Here is a 15,273-nt window from a genome sequence, read left to right as displayed (position 1 = left end):
GTGGGAGACCAGGGTTCAATCCTAGGCACGGTCACAAACTATAATTTTATATTATTAAAATAAACCCCTGCTAAGTGTTAGCTGACTCTACCTCAATCGTCGCCTCAGACCATACTGCGGCCGAGAGGAGCGGATCCTTACAGCTGGTCAGCTGACATTTTCCACAACTCTCATTGGTCCAGCAATTAGGGAGGTCCTGGAAAGGTCCTTGAGTATATATACTGCTGGCTGTTCACTTGCTCTTGGTCTGGCGTTGCGATCACATATGTGGGAGCACCCAGATCCGTAGTCAGATCCGCAAGTGTGCCGGGACCAGCAGGAGCTGTAATCCTACACTTAGCTAGATTCTGTTGATAGCTAAAGTACTAGTTTGATTGTGATTATCTGTTATGACCTTTGCCTGCCTTGACTATCCCCTTGAACTCTGATCTTGTACCTCGATAATACTTCTGATACTCTGTTGCCGAACCCCGGCTTGTACCTAGACTCAGCTTCTGCCTCCTGATTCTGTACCTCGTTATATCTGATTCCCCGTTGCCGAACCCTGCCTGTACTTAGACTCCGCCTTTGCTTTCTGATATTGTACTGTATCTGTCCGTGTGTGTACTACCTGGCTTGTCCGACCTCGAGAACCGACCTTACCGTTAGAGGCGGTTCCTCGCTCTGTTAGTGACCCTTCCTCCTGAGTGTCACTTTCAGACAATCCTTCCTACTGTCAGTCTGACTCCTCCCGTCTTGGAGAGCTCAGATCTGCGGAAGGAATCTGTGCAGTACTCCTCGCTGCACTGAGGCCTTGCCCTCTAAGTATTACTGTTACACCAAACACTACACTCTACTCAGGTGAACAGAGGTTAGTTTGTATATCGGATTATCAGTGATACTGCAGATCACTTATAATCTGGTATACTTCTGTATTCCCAGTGATACTGCAGATCACCGGTAATCAGATCCTCTCTGTGCTTCACCGATCGTTACAATTTTCAGCTGCAATTTGTGTTGTTAAGGGACTGCCAGTGTTTCCAAAAGTGTTGGCCATGATCCCACAGGATCCAAAGACATTCCGAAAGTTGTTTAGGTGATACCTTTAATAACTAACTGTACCAGATTTTTTTGCAGGCTATTAAAACTTTAAGTTTCTTCTTCAGGCATGTTACATCCAGTTCTGTTAGTTTCGAAAGTTCTTAGTTTCGAAAGCTTGCAAAGAAATTTTGTAGAATTTTGTACAGTCACCTTAACAACTTTTGTGGTTATGTCTTCGGATTCTCTCTATGTCTAATACTGCACAATGCGCAACTGGATCCCACGGGAGCTATGTGCCAAAATTGCAATCCCGATGTAGGGGAATGCGCCGTGCAGGGAATGCAGGAGACAAAATCACATTCACTGGCAAAATCACTCACAAAAACTCTAGTAATTTGACATATCTAGAGGGCCCTAGGACTTGATGTGGATCTAAACTTAGAACTTTCTTGCTGCTCTAAAAGATGATAACTTTTAGGGAATAAAAACAATCTTTATTACAATTTACAGGAATACTAAAAAAACACAAACATTTTAACTGGATTAACGTTGCAGGGAGCACAAAAAGACTTAAACCTCAGTCTTCTTCTGTGCAGGCAGAGCTGCATTGCTCTCATTCCCAGCCAGGGCCGGGCCGAGGCATAGGCAGGAGAGGCTCCAGCCTCAGGGCGCAGTGTAGGAGGGGCGCAGAATTCATTCAGCTGTCAATCCTAATTGTGTTTGAAGCAGAAATAAATAAGAAAAGGGGATACATGGCAGTGACTGCAAGCCAGATAACTAGATATTAAGGCGTTGGGGACGTTGTGGGCCCTGTGGCCCTCTTAGTCTAATAGCAATCAGTGTGTGATGGCTGGGGTGGGAGAGATGGAGGGGCGCACTTTGGTGTCTCAGCCTTGGGTGCTGGAGGACCTTGTCCCAGCTCTGTTCCCAGCTACTGATAAAGCTAATAACATTCTAATGTAGCTCTCTGTGCAGTGGATTTGTACAGCATTTACTGTATATGTGGAATGAAAACTTTTCATTGTGTACTGTGCAAGCAGTCGGGTCTGCTTTAAAGAGACACTGAAGCGAAAAAAAAAAATTATGATATAATGAATTGGTTGTGTAGTACAGCTAAAGGGACCCATACACCTAATGATTTTCCTGCCAATATACAGCAGGTTCGATCACTGTGATCAAATCTGCCGTGAAATCGTTGCGCAAACGCTGACAGAACGATCAATTTCCGTCTGAAATCAATTGTTCCCGTCGATTCCCGTCGAGCCGTCCGTGCAGAAGATTTTGCTCGATCGCCAGCGGGTCGGGAGTGCGTTGATAGCGGTGTTCGAATGCCCGACGACCTACGCTAGGTACATATACATATACATTACCTGCTCTGCCGGCGCGAGTCACCTGGTCTCTGCTGTCTTCTTCTCCGCTGGGCTCCGGGTTTCGGCTGGCTTCACTTCCTGTCCCGGCAGGAAGTTTAAACAGTAGTGAGCCCTCTACTGTTTAAACTTCCCCCAGCAATAAGTTCAGTAAAGCTGGAGCCAAGCGCAGAGAAGAAGACAGCAGAGACCGGGGGACATGCGCCGGCCGGTTCAGGTAATGTTTGCGGGGGGCGGCGGCAGCTTCACAGATGGTGAATCGATTTCATGCTGAAATCAATTCACAATCTGTTTGCAGTAAAGGCAGCCATACGATCCCTCTCTGATCAGATTCGATCAGAGAGGGATCTATCTGTTGATCGATCTGATGGCAAATCGACTAGTGTATGGCCACCTTAAGAAATAAAGCATTAGGAACAGAGACATAAGTCTAACATTTGTTTCCAGTACAGAAAAAGTTAGGGCCTTTTTCCACTAGCCTGCGATTTGCGATTTGATTCTGATCGCAAATTGCAAGGTACATTAAACTAATGGAAACTGCAGCAGCAATTTCCATTAGTGCGATCCGATTGCGATGCGATTTTGGTCAAAGCGCAATCGTCATTCTGCCGCGTTTTGTATGCGATTGAGCTGTACTATAATGAGTATAGTAGCTCAATCGCAATCGCAATCGCATGGTGGAAATTGAAACACGATTGCGATCGGAATCGCGATCGCAATCACGATCGCATTTCATAGTGGAAAAGAGCCCTTAAGATGACGCGTACCCTCGTTCACGTCATCGCGGTACTTCTGCGCCCTCTTGACGCGACTTCAAATGTAAACAGGAAGTGCGTCAAGAGAGGGCAGAAGCACCAGATGGTACTAGTGCCCAAGAACTCCGGCTTCCCTCTTCCTGCCCTCCTCCTCCTCAGGTACTTTTGGGCACTTAAATTTAATTATAGGCAGAAGGGAGAGCTTAGCGGGGAGGGGTGGGGGCATTTCTGCCCCCCGCGCGCTCGGGGCATGCTCTCCTTTTATGCTGGGACCCTATCGGGGCCCCAAAGGGACATGTTCGGGTTGGGTTCGGGGTTCGGCTCGAACATGCCGAACATCAGGGGCATGTTCGGCTGAACCACACCGAACCCGAACATCCAGATGTTCGCCCAACACTAGCCAGGACCCTCTGGAAGATCTGAGGTGTGCTCCTCTTTATGCACAGCATGCCTGTGTAGTAGCTCGGAGCAGCTCTTGCCCAAGAGGCTCTAGCTTGGTGCCCAGGCATTGCTGTACTCACCCAAGCACAGTAGGGCCAGGTTCATGCATGAAACATTAGCAAAGCCCAAATCTTGTTGGATTTCTTTGGAGGTCCAAGAGCTGCAACTGAGTCCTGGAGGACAATATGGTATCCAGAGGCTTCCCCCTTCTTGGGTAAGTCTGTGTTTTTTGACCCGAGGTTTGATTTTTTTATTCCTTACTTGAAGCTCCTTCTAATAGAACATGGCATAAGGACAGCTATGACTGCTTAGAGCACAGGGGAATAGTGAGTTTAATAAAGATGATATTACTTTAGGACATAGGACAACATTACGGACAAGAACAAATTGCATGTTTTTGTTTTTAGTTAGTGTATTTCGTGCTATGCCACAGTTCAGTTTGGCTTTGATGTCTTCTAGTCTGATCTTGATGCATTCCATCATGTGCAGCGATCATTGGTCTAGCCAGGAACTGCTTCTTCTCTGCTCCAAAGATTGATGGTTTTAATGCCCTCGTCTTGCCTTTCTGACTTTTCCATATAAATCTTGTTTCTGGTGCTGAAGAAGAAAATTTGCATGGAGCGTGTGATCTCGCAGCGAACGTCTCCAGAGATATCACCAGCAAAACTGTCCTCAATTATTTTGCTTATGTTACACAGGAGCCGAACCCAGTAAACTCTGAGATCTTTCTTTTTTATTGTTCTTACCGCTTGTCTCTTGATCGTGTCCTTTGATTATATATAAAAGAAAATAAAGTAGGGATGTAGTTAGGGTTTGAAATTTTACATAAAGGGAATGAATAAAAGTAAACTAAACGATGCCTCATTAGACACAACACTGATCTAAAGCCATTATTCCATGTATGGATTCATAGCAAGGCAGAAGTTGAAAATAATCCACCGTGTGTTATTATGCCAAGTTAAAGCGGACCTGAACTAAGAACTTCCTCTCTGCTCTAAAAGATATAATAACCTTTAAAAAAAACAAAAACATTTCTTTTTTACAAATGATACAAATCCTGCAATAAATCTGCAGTGTATCAGCTTCCTGCTTTCATGGAAGCAGACAGGGCCGGATTTACCATAAGGCACTGTAGGCACATGTCTACAGGCGACTGATGAAGGAAAGGCTCATTCCCCTCCCCGAGCACCTCCCTCCCTTCTTCCCTATGCAGAGTCCCGAGCTGAGTGTAAATGGCAAGTTACTCGCCCAGCTCTCTGAATTCCACTGTTGAGATTTCTCTTCAGTCAGGGGCACCTCTAGCTACTTAATACTGAGGTTCCTCTAGCTACCTAATACTTGTGGGCACCTCTAGCTACCTAATACTTGTGGGCACCTCTAGCTACTTAATACTGAGGTTCCTCTAGCTACCTAATACTTGGAGGCACCTCTAGCTTCTTAATACTGAGGGTACTTATGGCTACTTAATACTAAGGGGCACTTGTAGCTACCTATGATGTTCAAGGGAAGTAAGGGAGAAGTGACATCCGGGCCAGCCAGCACACTGCTTCGGGAAGGGGGGGGGGGGGATGAACTATGGAGGGCAAAGTCTAGGGTGCCAGGATATTTGTGCCTATAGGCTCCTGTGAGGTAAATCCTGGGATGGAAGCAGACCTATTGTTAATATCCTGTGCTTTCAAATTAGCCTCTCTGTCGTGGCAGTCAGCTGACACAGCTGAGGGATCAAATTACAATTTGTGATTAGACACAGATGAGGGGGAATTAGACAGACTAAACTCTCTAAATACACACAGGGTGCATTTCTCTACATTTTCCTTGTGTCCTGTACAAGAGCTCAGGTCCACTTTAACCACTTGCCGACCGCACGCTTATACCGTGCGTCGGCAAAGTGGCAGCTGCAGGACCAGCGACGCAGTACTGCGTCGCCAGCTGCAGGCTGATTAATCAGGAAGCAGCCGCTCGTGCGAGCGGCTGCTTCCTGTCAATTCACGGCGGGGGGCTCCGTGAATAGCCTGCGGGCCGCCGATGGCGGCTCGCAGGCTAAATGTAAACACAAGCGGAAATAATCCGCTTTGTTTACATTTGTACGGCGCTGCTGCGCAGCAGCGCCGTAAGGCAGATCGACGATCCCCGGCCAATCAGCGGCCGGGGATCGCCGCCATGTGACAGGGGACGTCCTGTCACTGGCTGCACAGGACGGATAGCGTCCTGTGCAGCCCAGATCTCCCGGGGGAGCAGGTAGGAGAGGGAGGGGGGAGAATGTCGCCGCGGAGGGGGGCTTTGAGGTGCCCCCCCCGCAACATGCCTGCAGGTAGGAGCGATCAGACCCCCCCTGCACATCATCCCCATAGGGGGAAAAAAAGGGGGGCGATCTGATCGCTCTGTGTGGCCGCGGATCTGTGCTGGGGGCTGCAGAGCCCACCCAGCACAGATCCAAACAAACAGCGCTGGTCCTTAAGGGGGGGTAAAGGGTGGGTCCTCAAGTGGTTAAAGAGGAACTTCAGGCTAAACAAACATACTGTCATTAACCTCCTTGGCGGTATGAAAAATACCGCCAGGAGGGAGCGCAGCAGTTTTTTTTAAAAAAAAAATTTTTTTAATCATGTAGCGAGCCGAGGGCTCGCTACATGATAGCCGCTGCTGAGCGGCATCCCCCCGCCCGCTTCGATCGCCTTCGGCGATCTCCGATCAGGAAATCCGGTTCATAGAACGGGATTTCCTGGAGGGCTTCCCCCGTCGCCATGACGACGGGGCGGGATGACGTCACCGACGTCACTGACGTCGGGACGTCATTGGGAGTCCCGGGCCACCCCTCGGCGCTGCCTGGCACTGATTGGCCAGGCAGCGCTGGGGTCTGGAGGGGGGGGGGGGCCCGCGCCGCAGCAGATAGCGGCGATCGGGCAGGGGCCGGCGGCGATCAGAGTGCTGGCGCAGCTAGCAAAGTGCTAGCTGCGTCCAGCAAAACAAAAATTATGAAAATCGGCCCAGCAGGGCCTGAGCGGCACCCTCCGGCGGCTTACCCCGTGTCACACACGGGGTTACCGCCAAGGAGGTTAACTTACATTAGTTATGTTAATTAAAATCGATAGGAAATATCATCTCTTACCCACCCTGGTTTAAAAGAACAGGCAAATGTTTGTGATTTCATGGGGGCAGCCATCTTTTTGGTTGAAAGGAGGTGACAGGGAGCCTGAGACACAGTTCTAACTGTCCTGTGTCCTGATCGCCCCTCCCAGTTGCTAGGCAACGAGAAACAACAGCATCAGAAATCCCATTATGCTTTGCACAGCATCAGGGGAAAATGCCCGGGCAGTTTTCTTTGATGGGGAGGAGCTAAGCTTCTCTGCAACCAAAAATTAGACTTGGGTGAGAAAAACAAAGTTCTGATGCTGTAAAACTGTTAAAGAAACACCAAGCCTTTTCCGTGCTGCTGAGTAGATTTTTAGTCTGAAGGTTCACTTTAAGGTGAGACGTGTTATAATGAATGGTTGTATGTGACTAACTTGTTTTTTAATGTCACCTCCATTTTGGCTGTAGACAAGCAATGCTGACGTCCCCTTGTCCCCTGAGAGCGGAAGGTGTTTCGGTCGTCTCTCGTGAACTCCATACTGTCACTTGTGTATGAAAACATTTAGTAGTTTATAATTGGAAGACCACGGAGCTTCCTGCGTCAACACAGAAAAGATCATTTGCATAATGAGCCACATATAGATAACGCTTTGATGCGTGTATCTCAGAGAGGTGGGGGAAGTTGCCCAAGGTTATTAAGCAGCAGTGAAGTTCAAATGACTCTTGCTTATTACGGGAAAATCATTTTTTTCTCTGATTGCTGTTTGTGTTTGTTGTGCTACACATTTGTTGCTTTGAATCAGTTCATAAAGATCATTAGTAGGATGGGAGGGTGTCTTAAAGTGTACCAGAGATGAAAGAAAAAAAATATTTATACATACCTAGGGCTTCCTCCAGCCCCCTTCGGCCTGATCACTCCCTCGTCGCCCTCCTCTGCCGCCTGTAGCCTCCGCAATTCAGCCCGGTAGATTGGTAAGTCGGGGTTGGTTGGCGCAGGCGCAGTGCGTCCAAGCGTGCCCGCTCCCTCGACTGGGAGCGTTATAATCAGCGCAAAGGGGGTTGAAGGAAGGCCCAGGTATGTATAAAACTTTTTTATCCTCCGTTTCTGGTTTCCTTTAAGCTATGTCCATTGTCCAGAGGAATGTAATACAATTTCAACTGGATTCCAACTGGACCGCGCATGAGCTGTTCAGCTGTTGAGCTACACATGTTATAAGTGTAAAGATTCTGATGGCCACACTTGTCTTCTGAGCCTTCTAAAATTGGCTCTCAGGCTGTGAGGTTTCCAAAAAAAGAGGCAAAGGAAGGGTTGTGAACATTAAGGGTCACCATCACATTTTTGCTGGGCGGCCCCATGATTTATAGTTATGCCCCTGCTGCTACACATACTGTCTATGGAGCCAAATGTCACATCAGCAGACCACAAGCGACAACAAGCTCTGCATGGGATTTTAGTGTGTCGGAGGTTTTTAATTTGGCATTCTATTCATCGGTTCAGAATGGATTAATAACGATCATTTTATTATCTATTATCTCATTATATATTCTCAAATAATGAATAGCGGATGTGCATGGCAAATGAAATGAGGCTAGTCGGATGGCGGGATCATTGGTGTGAACAGCCAGAAGAAAATATGTGTGGCTGCTATAAAATCCAGCTCCACGCACAAATGTTTACCTAGTCCTGCCCAGGCCGTCACTTGCAGAGATTCCTTTTTATTTTGTAAAGAGAAACTGTAGTGAAAACGAATTAATCAAATTGCTTATTTTTTATAAATTATTGAATCATTGTTTGATAAGGACTTACTGATTAAAGTGGACCTGAACTCAGAACTTCCTCTCTGCTCTAAAAGATACGCAACAGCATATACCCTTTATTCTAAAAACATTTCTTTGCTGCAGCTGATACAAACCCTGAAATACATCTGCACTGTTTCATCTTCCTGCTTTCATGGAAGCAGACATATTGTTAACATTGTGTGCTTTCAAATGAGCTTATCTGCCATCTCTGACATGGCAGTCAGTTGACACGGAGAAATCAAATTACAACTTGTGATTAGACAGACACAAATAAGGGTGAATTATACAGGCTAAACTCTCTAAATACATACAGGGTGCATTTCTCTCTGTTTACCTTCTGTCCTGTCCAAGAGTTCAGGTCCACCTTAACCTCCTTGGCGGTAACCCCGTGTGTGACACGGGGTAAGCCGCCGGAGGGTGGCGCTCAGGCCCTGCTGGGCCGATTTACATAATTTTTTTTTTGCTGGACGCAGCTAGCACTTTGCTAGCTGTGCCAGCACTTTGCTAGCTGCGCCAGCACACTGATCGCCGCCGCCCCGCGCCTGATCGCCGCTATACGTTGCGGCTCGTGCCCCCCCTCCCCCCAGACCCCGTGTGCTGCCTGGCCAATCAGTGCCAGGCAGCGCCGAGGGGTGGATTGGGACTCCCAATGACGTCGGTGACGTCATCCCGCCCCGTCGCCATGGCGATGGGTTAAGCCCTCCAGGAAATCCCGTTCTTTGAACGGGATTTCCTGATCGGAGATCGCCGAAGGCTATCATGTAGCGAGCCCTGGGCTCGCTACATGATTTAAAAAAAAAAAAAAAAACTGCTGTGCTGCCTCCTGGCGGATTTTTTCATACCGCCAGGAGGGTTAAAGCAAATCTGTAGTGAAGAAAAGAGTTAGATACTTGCCTATGGAAAGGGAAGGCTCTGGATCCTATTGAACATTTTCTGTCCCCTTTCGGTCCCCTGGTTCCGTTGCAGTGCTTTCCACCGGTGTAGTTACACCCCCTTTGTGAGCCCTTAAAAGGCTTCGGGAGCACTTGTGTCCTGTATTGGAGACATCGGCAGGACTTCCCGAAGCCTTTCTGAAGGTTCATGTGTAGTATTCAACCATTTTGTCAATTAGCTCTAACGAAGGGGACAGCACTGGAGCAAGGGGGCCGAGAAGGGACAGGGAAGGCTCAATACGATCCAGAGCCTACCCTTCCATAGGTAAGTAGGTAAGTACCGTATATGACTTTTTTTTCACTTCAGTTTTGCTTTTAGTGATTGACTTCTGTACAGAACCTGAACTAAAGTTAATCTGGATTTCAGTGTGTTTTAGCCTGTAATAGTATTAGAAAATGTACTGTTCTGTAGCAAGGCGTGCTTTAGGTTGGTTTTACACCTATTTTTTGCTCCTGCTGCATCCCACCGCAATGCAAAAAATGACAAACCTATGAACCAGTGGCAGAGTGCGCCGATAGGGTCACATGCATAGTTCCGCCCCCCCCCCCCCCCCCCCCGCGCTCAGTGATGCACTCCCCTCGGTCTGCACTTATGCGCTGCAATGTGCCGCGCTCCCATTGATTAAATTCCTGCTTCGCCTATTGACTCCAATGACTTGTGTCAAGCCATGGAAGTCATACGGTAATGCGGTGCAGGCATTGCATTGGCCTGGCGGCGATTCGGAAGATTCTGTCGCAACGTGTCACATTGCAATAAGTGTGCAAGGCCCCATACACTTGCATTGCCGTTGTGCGGTAAAACAGGGTAACGCATCCAGGGCTGTGGAGTCGGTACAAAAATCCTCCAACTCTGACTCCTCAGTTGATGAAACCAACGACTCCGACTCCAGGTACCCAAAATGGCACTGACTCCTCGACTCTGACTCCTTAGTCAAATACTTACCAGGGCTGTGCACTTGGTACAAAAATCACACGACTTCTCAGTTTTTGAAACCACTGAGTACCCAAAATTGATCGACTCCTCGACTCCAACTCCGACTCCAGAGCCCTGAATGAAATGCACACTTGCAATGCAAGTGTATAAGGGGCCTCAATGTAGAAGATGGCAGCTGGAAGAACAGGCCATTTTCATTTCCAGCATCTGCCGCACAGTAAGGAACCACACTGAGAATCTCGCGATCCCAGCCTCACATCCCCATCTTGGAAAATAGGGGGCGGCGAATATACAGCTCCCGTTTCATACGCTGCGCTCATTGCGTCGCTCATGCTATCCAACTTCACAATCTTTTTTTTAATCATAGTAATTATTCTGCTCTAGGTAGATGAAGCAAGCCCAGCGAATTACTGGCGAATGATAATCATTATATTTTTCCACAACATTCCATCAGTCATACCAGTTATTACTGCATATTATTAATGCAAACGCCTATTTATTTATTTTCGGCTGGAGCGCCATTTCCTTATATAGGCAGGAAATGATATATCTCGGCCATTCCATATAGTTGTCATTATCCGCCTCTTCAAATTCTTTGCAGGTTTCTTAATTTTATTGGCAATCGATAAACCATTCAGCCTGAGCTTCTGTAAATCTTGGTAGTGGATGAGCACAAACGCACCGTCATAATGGAATATTCTGATGGTTAAGCGCCGTTCCCAGCGTGCCTGTGTTTCATTCCATGCAGAGATTAGCCGGGCATTGGTCACTTAACGCAGAATAAATATTCCAAGAGAGCCGCATTGATCACAGGAACTTTGGGGAATATGAGGTTGGCTTAAACTCACTCGATGGTTGACTGATGACCTGTAGCCGGATTGTGCTGTATTGATGAATTTCTAGAGCAAGGATCAGAGGCTCGGCTATTGACTGAATCCAAAGAGGAGGATTACATTTTGCATTGTTTGGTTTTGTGGAATACGGTTTGTTTTCGCAACAAAGCTTCAGACTAACAACTTTATTTAAAGTGGACCATAAGCCTCGTTCACACACGTTGGATTATCCTCAACTGAGACAAGAGCTTTGGGCCATCCTAGGTGAGAATCTAGTGTGCATACAGCTGTCCCTATCTTTAACCGCTTCTGGGCCTTGTTAATTGAAAACTACACCCTGTTTGGGACTTGTTATCCCTGCTGCCAGGGCATAGATTTTAATTATCACACCACACACTCCTGCTGATATGGTCAGTCACAGGGATCTCCTGCTGGTGCAGCCCCCTCACTTTGCTGTCACACTCACTATGACAGCAGAGCTCTGAGAGCCAGTCGGGAGCCTATTTCATTGGCTTCTGACCCTGTGAACACTGTGAGCCAATCACATTATTGGCTCACAGCGATCACAGGGTCAGGAGCCAATGAAATCAGCTTCTGACCGGCTCACAGAGCTTTGCTGTCATACTGACAGCAGAGCAAGTGGGCTTCAGCGATGGGAGAGTGGTGTGAATTGCAAGAGAGACGGGTCCATGCTGCGTGACATCAGTGAGCACTGTTTTTTTTTACCCAGAAGTCTCTGGTACTTAAGGGGCCAGAGACTTCTGGTACTGTAGTGGTTAATGAGCAACAAAGAAGCACGCCATGCTCTTTTGTCTTCCACAATGCCACTCCCTCATTTGTCCCTTATTTGTCCCTACTCCCCGCTCCACAGAATGATATGTGCTGCTGTCTATAGCCATATAGTGCATCTGCACATTGTGTTCATTCTCAGAACTGTTGCCCTAATGATTAATAGATAAATAGCCTACGTTAGGCATCATTGGGAGGACAGGTCTAAATACAGCACCATATAGATATAGGACGTGTTACTGGTGCTGAAACCAGGATAATTACGATGAAAGTGGGTATCCTGAATAATTTACTACATTCTACTATCAGTCACTGCAGTGGCTTTTTCATTGACTTTGTATTACCGTGTACTCTCTCTTTTAACATTTGCACTTTGAAAGAATTTAGCATGAAATTTCTGCATTTTCTTGAATATGGAGAACACTGGTACTAAAGTTATGTTTATTTGTTACAATTCTTTTTTTTGTAACTTTTTTATTATTATTATTTTCGTGTTCTTTTAATGAATAAATACAGTAATATTTTGCATTGCTTAACTAATGCTTGGCTAGAGATATCACATAGTGGAATATAAGGACGGGCAAGATGAACATAATGACTTTGTTCATCCCTGGAGTGCAGGAGCAAAAATACCTTATCGATCAGCGTGATCTCTCGCATGCCAGCAATTAATCAGTATTTCAGATCCGTTCGTGACTTTTAGATCTGTCCTTTGGACTGTTTCTGCAGTTAGGCCATGGCAGGTGATAGCAGAACGTATCCTACTGAGCTGAGCTGATAAATCCAGAAGCTGTATGAGCAATTAATGATCCAAGAAGGAAGCAGGACATTTGGGCGCAGCAGAAGTTTGGGTGCCGCCATGGGCAACCATACAAGTATCGCTTATGGGTGGGCAGTGGAAAAACGAGGGCAGATTAGGACACATGAAGGACAGAGGAGGACACACGGGGGATAGAAGGGGCACACAGAGGACAGAGAAGGACACATGGGGACAGAAGGGTGCACACAGGGGACAGAGGAGGTCACACGGGGACAGAAGGGAGCACGTGGGAGACAGAAGGGGACACATGGGGACAGAAAGAGACACAGGAGGACACATGGGAGACACAGGAGGACACATGGGGGACACAGGATCATACATTAGGTACATAGGGGGGACACATGGGAGACACATGAGAACACATGGGGACACATGGGAGACACAGGAGAACACATGGGAGACACAGGAGGACACATGGGGGACACAGGAGAACACATGGGAGACACAGGAGGACACATGGGGGACACAGGAGGACACATGGGAGACACAGGAGGACCCATGGGAGACACAGGAGGTCACATGAGGGACACATGGGAGACATAGGAGGACACATGGGAGACACAGGAGAACACATGGGAGACACAGGAGGACACATGGGAGACACAGGAGAACACATGGGAGACATAGGAGGACACATGGGAGACATAGGAGGACACATGGGAGACACAGGAGAACACATGGGAGACACAGGAGGACACATGGGAACACATGGGAGACACAGGAGGACACATGGGAGACACAGGAGGACACATAGGAGACACAGGAGGACACATGGGAGACACAGGAGAACACATGGGAGACACAGGAGGACACATGGGAGACACAGGAGGACACATGGGAGACACAGGAGAACACATGGGAGACACAGGAGGACACATGGGAGACACAGGAGGACACATGGGAGACACATGGGAACAGATAGGAGACACAGGGGAACACATGGGAGACACAGGAGGACACATAGGAGACACAGGAGGACACATGGGAGACACAGGAGAACACATGGGAGACACAGGAGGACACATGGGAGACACAGGAGGACACATGGGAGACACAGGAGAACACATGGGAGACACAGGAGGACACATGGGAGACACAGGAGGACACATGGGAGACACAGGAGAACACATGGGAGACACAGGAGGACACATGGGAGACACAGGAGGACACATGGGAGACACAGGAGAACACATGGGAGACACAGGAGGACACATGGGAGACACAGGAGGACACATGAGGGACACAGGGGAACACATGGGAGACACAGGGGAACACATGGGAGACACAGGAGGACACATGGGGGACACAGGATCATACACGAGGTGCATGAAAGGGGGAACACAATAATTGGGGGAGAAAATCAACAAGACACTCCTGGACCATGGACACACCAGTTTTAGTAATTTTTTTCCCCTGTTTTTTCCCTATAAACCTAGGTGCCTTTTAAAGTCTGTAGCATATTATATGCTGAAAAATATGGTATGTTGAAATGAGGCCCAAGGCATGGTGGTAACTGTGGCTCCCCATAATAGTCAGTGTAGTATGTAGAGGTAGGAGAGGGGTCCAAAAATGTGGCAGTTGGACTCCTTTACATCCACTTGGCCCCAGGCACCTGCCTAAGTTGCCTTGTGGATGATCCTGCACTAGATAAGGTTATGTGTCAGGAAGTTGGATTTTGAGGTTACGCATCAAGAAAGGGGGTTTTAAGGTTAGACGTCCGCATCAAAGACACGCTTACAGTATTTAAAACTTACTTTTAAACATTATGCTGCACCTTCACTTTCTGTGTAATGGAATCCTGTAAGAGTAATTGATAAGCATGTCATCTTGGAAAACAGCAGAATCATTAGCTGTTCTGTGCTGTGTCACTGTTTAAAAAAAAAAAAATAAGATCTGTATCTACCGCAGATTAGCGTTTATTAGATTTGACAAGATGCAGCGAAGAACACAACTATCAATAATTGATGGCAGCTTTAACTTATTTTTTGGGCCGTTTAAAAAACACAGCCGATAAAATATTTTGCTGAAGGTGAACTGCGTATGACAAGTCGCCAGCTGCCTAAATCCACTGACAGCCAAACAGCAGCAAAACTGCTCTGACTGCCGAAACAAAATGCAATTGACAAATGCTTAGGAAGCCTAATATTCCTTTACCCATAAAAACCCCCTCCTTTACTGAAAATGAGGAGCTTTAACACTAACAAAGTTAAAGTTTCAATTTTTTACCTTCCTCCTATGTGTTGGACAAGTATGTCTCTCTTAAAAAAAATGGACTAGACTGATACAAGGGTCTAATGCACCCCTTATGGGTTATTAATTCTGTGCTGTAGGCAGATTGTCTGTACATAGTCTACGCTGGGCTGGCCACATCTGGATACTCAGTATCCTCTATACAGTACTAGCTATTTATGGCAGGACAGTAAATGCCACGTCCCCATAATGCCGAAAGATCACCTGATGTGGTAAGCTGGTGCTGATAGCAGGGTCACCTTCAGGGCATCACAGGTGGGACT

General features: G+C 47.2%; 1 protein-coding gene across 3 annotated transcripts in view; it reads left to right on the top strand.

Moving 5' to 3' along the window:
* Positions 1–15,273, top strand: part of DPP6 (dipeptidyl peptidase like 6) — a 1,780,442-nt gene that overhangs the window by 1,098,710 nt on the left and 666,459 nt on the right. The window lies entirely within an intron of this gene.

Source organism: Hyperolius riggenbachi, chromosome 5, assembly GCF_040937935.1.
Source record: "Hyperolius riggenbachi isolate aHypRig1 chromosome 5, aHypRig1.pri, whole genome shotgun sequence".
Lineage (NCBI taxonomy): Eukaryota > Metazoa > Chordata > Amphibia > Anura > Hyperoliidae > Hyperolius > Hyperolius riggenbachi.
Note: the sequence above shows the minus strand (reverse complement) of the source record. Positions and strands in the feature narration are given on the sequence as shown.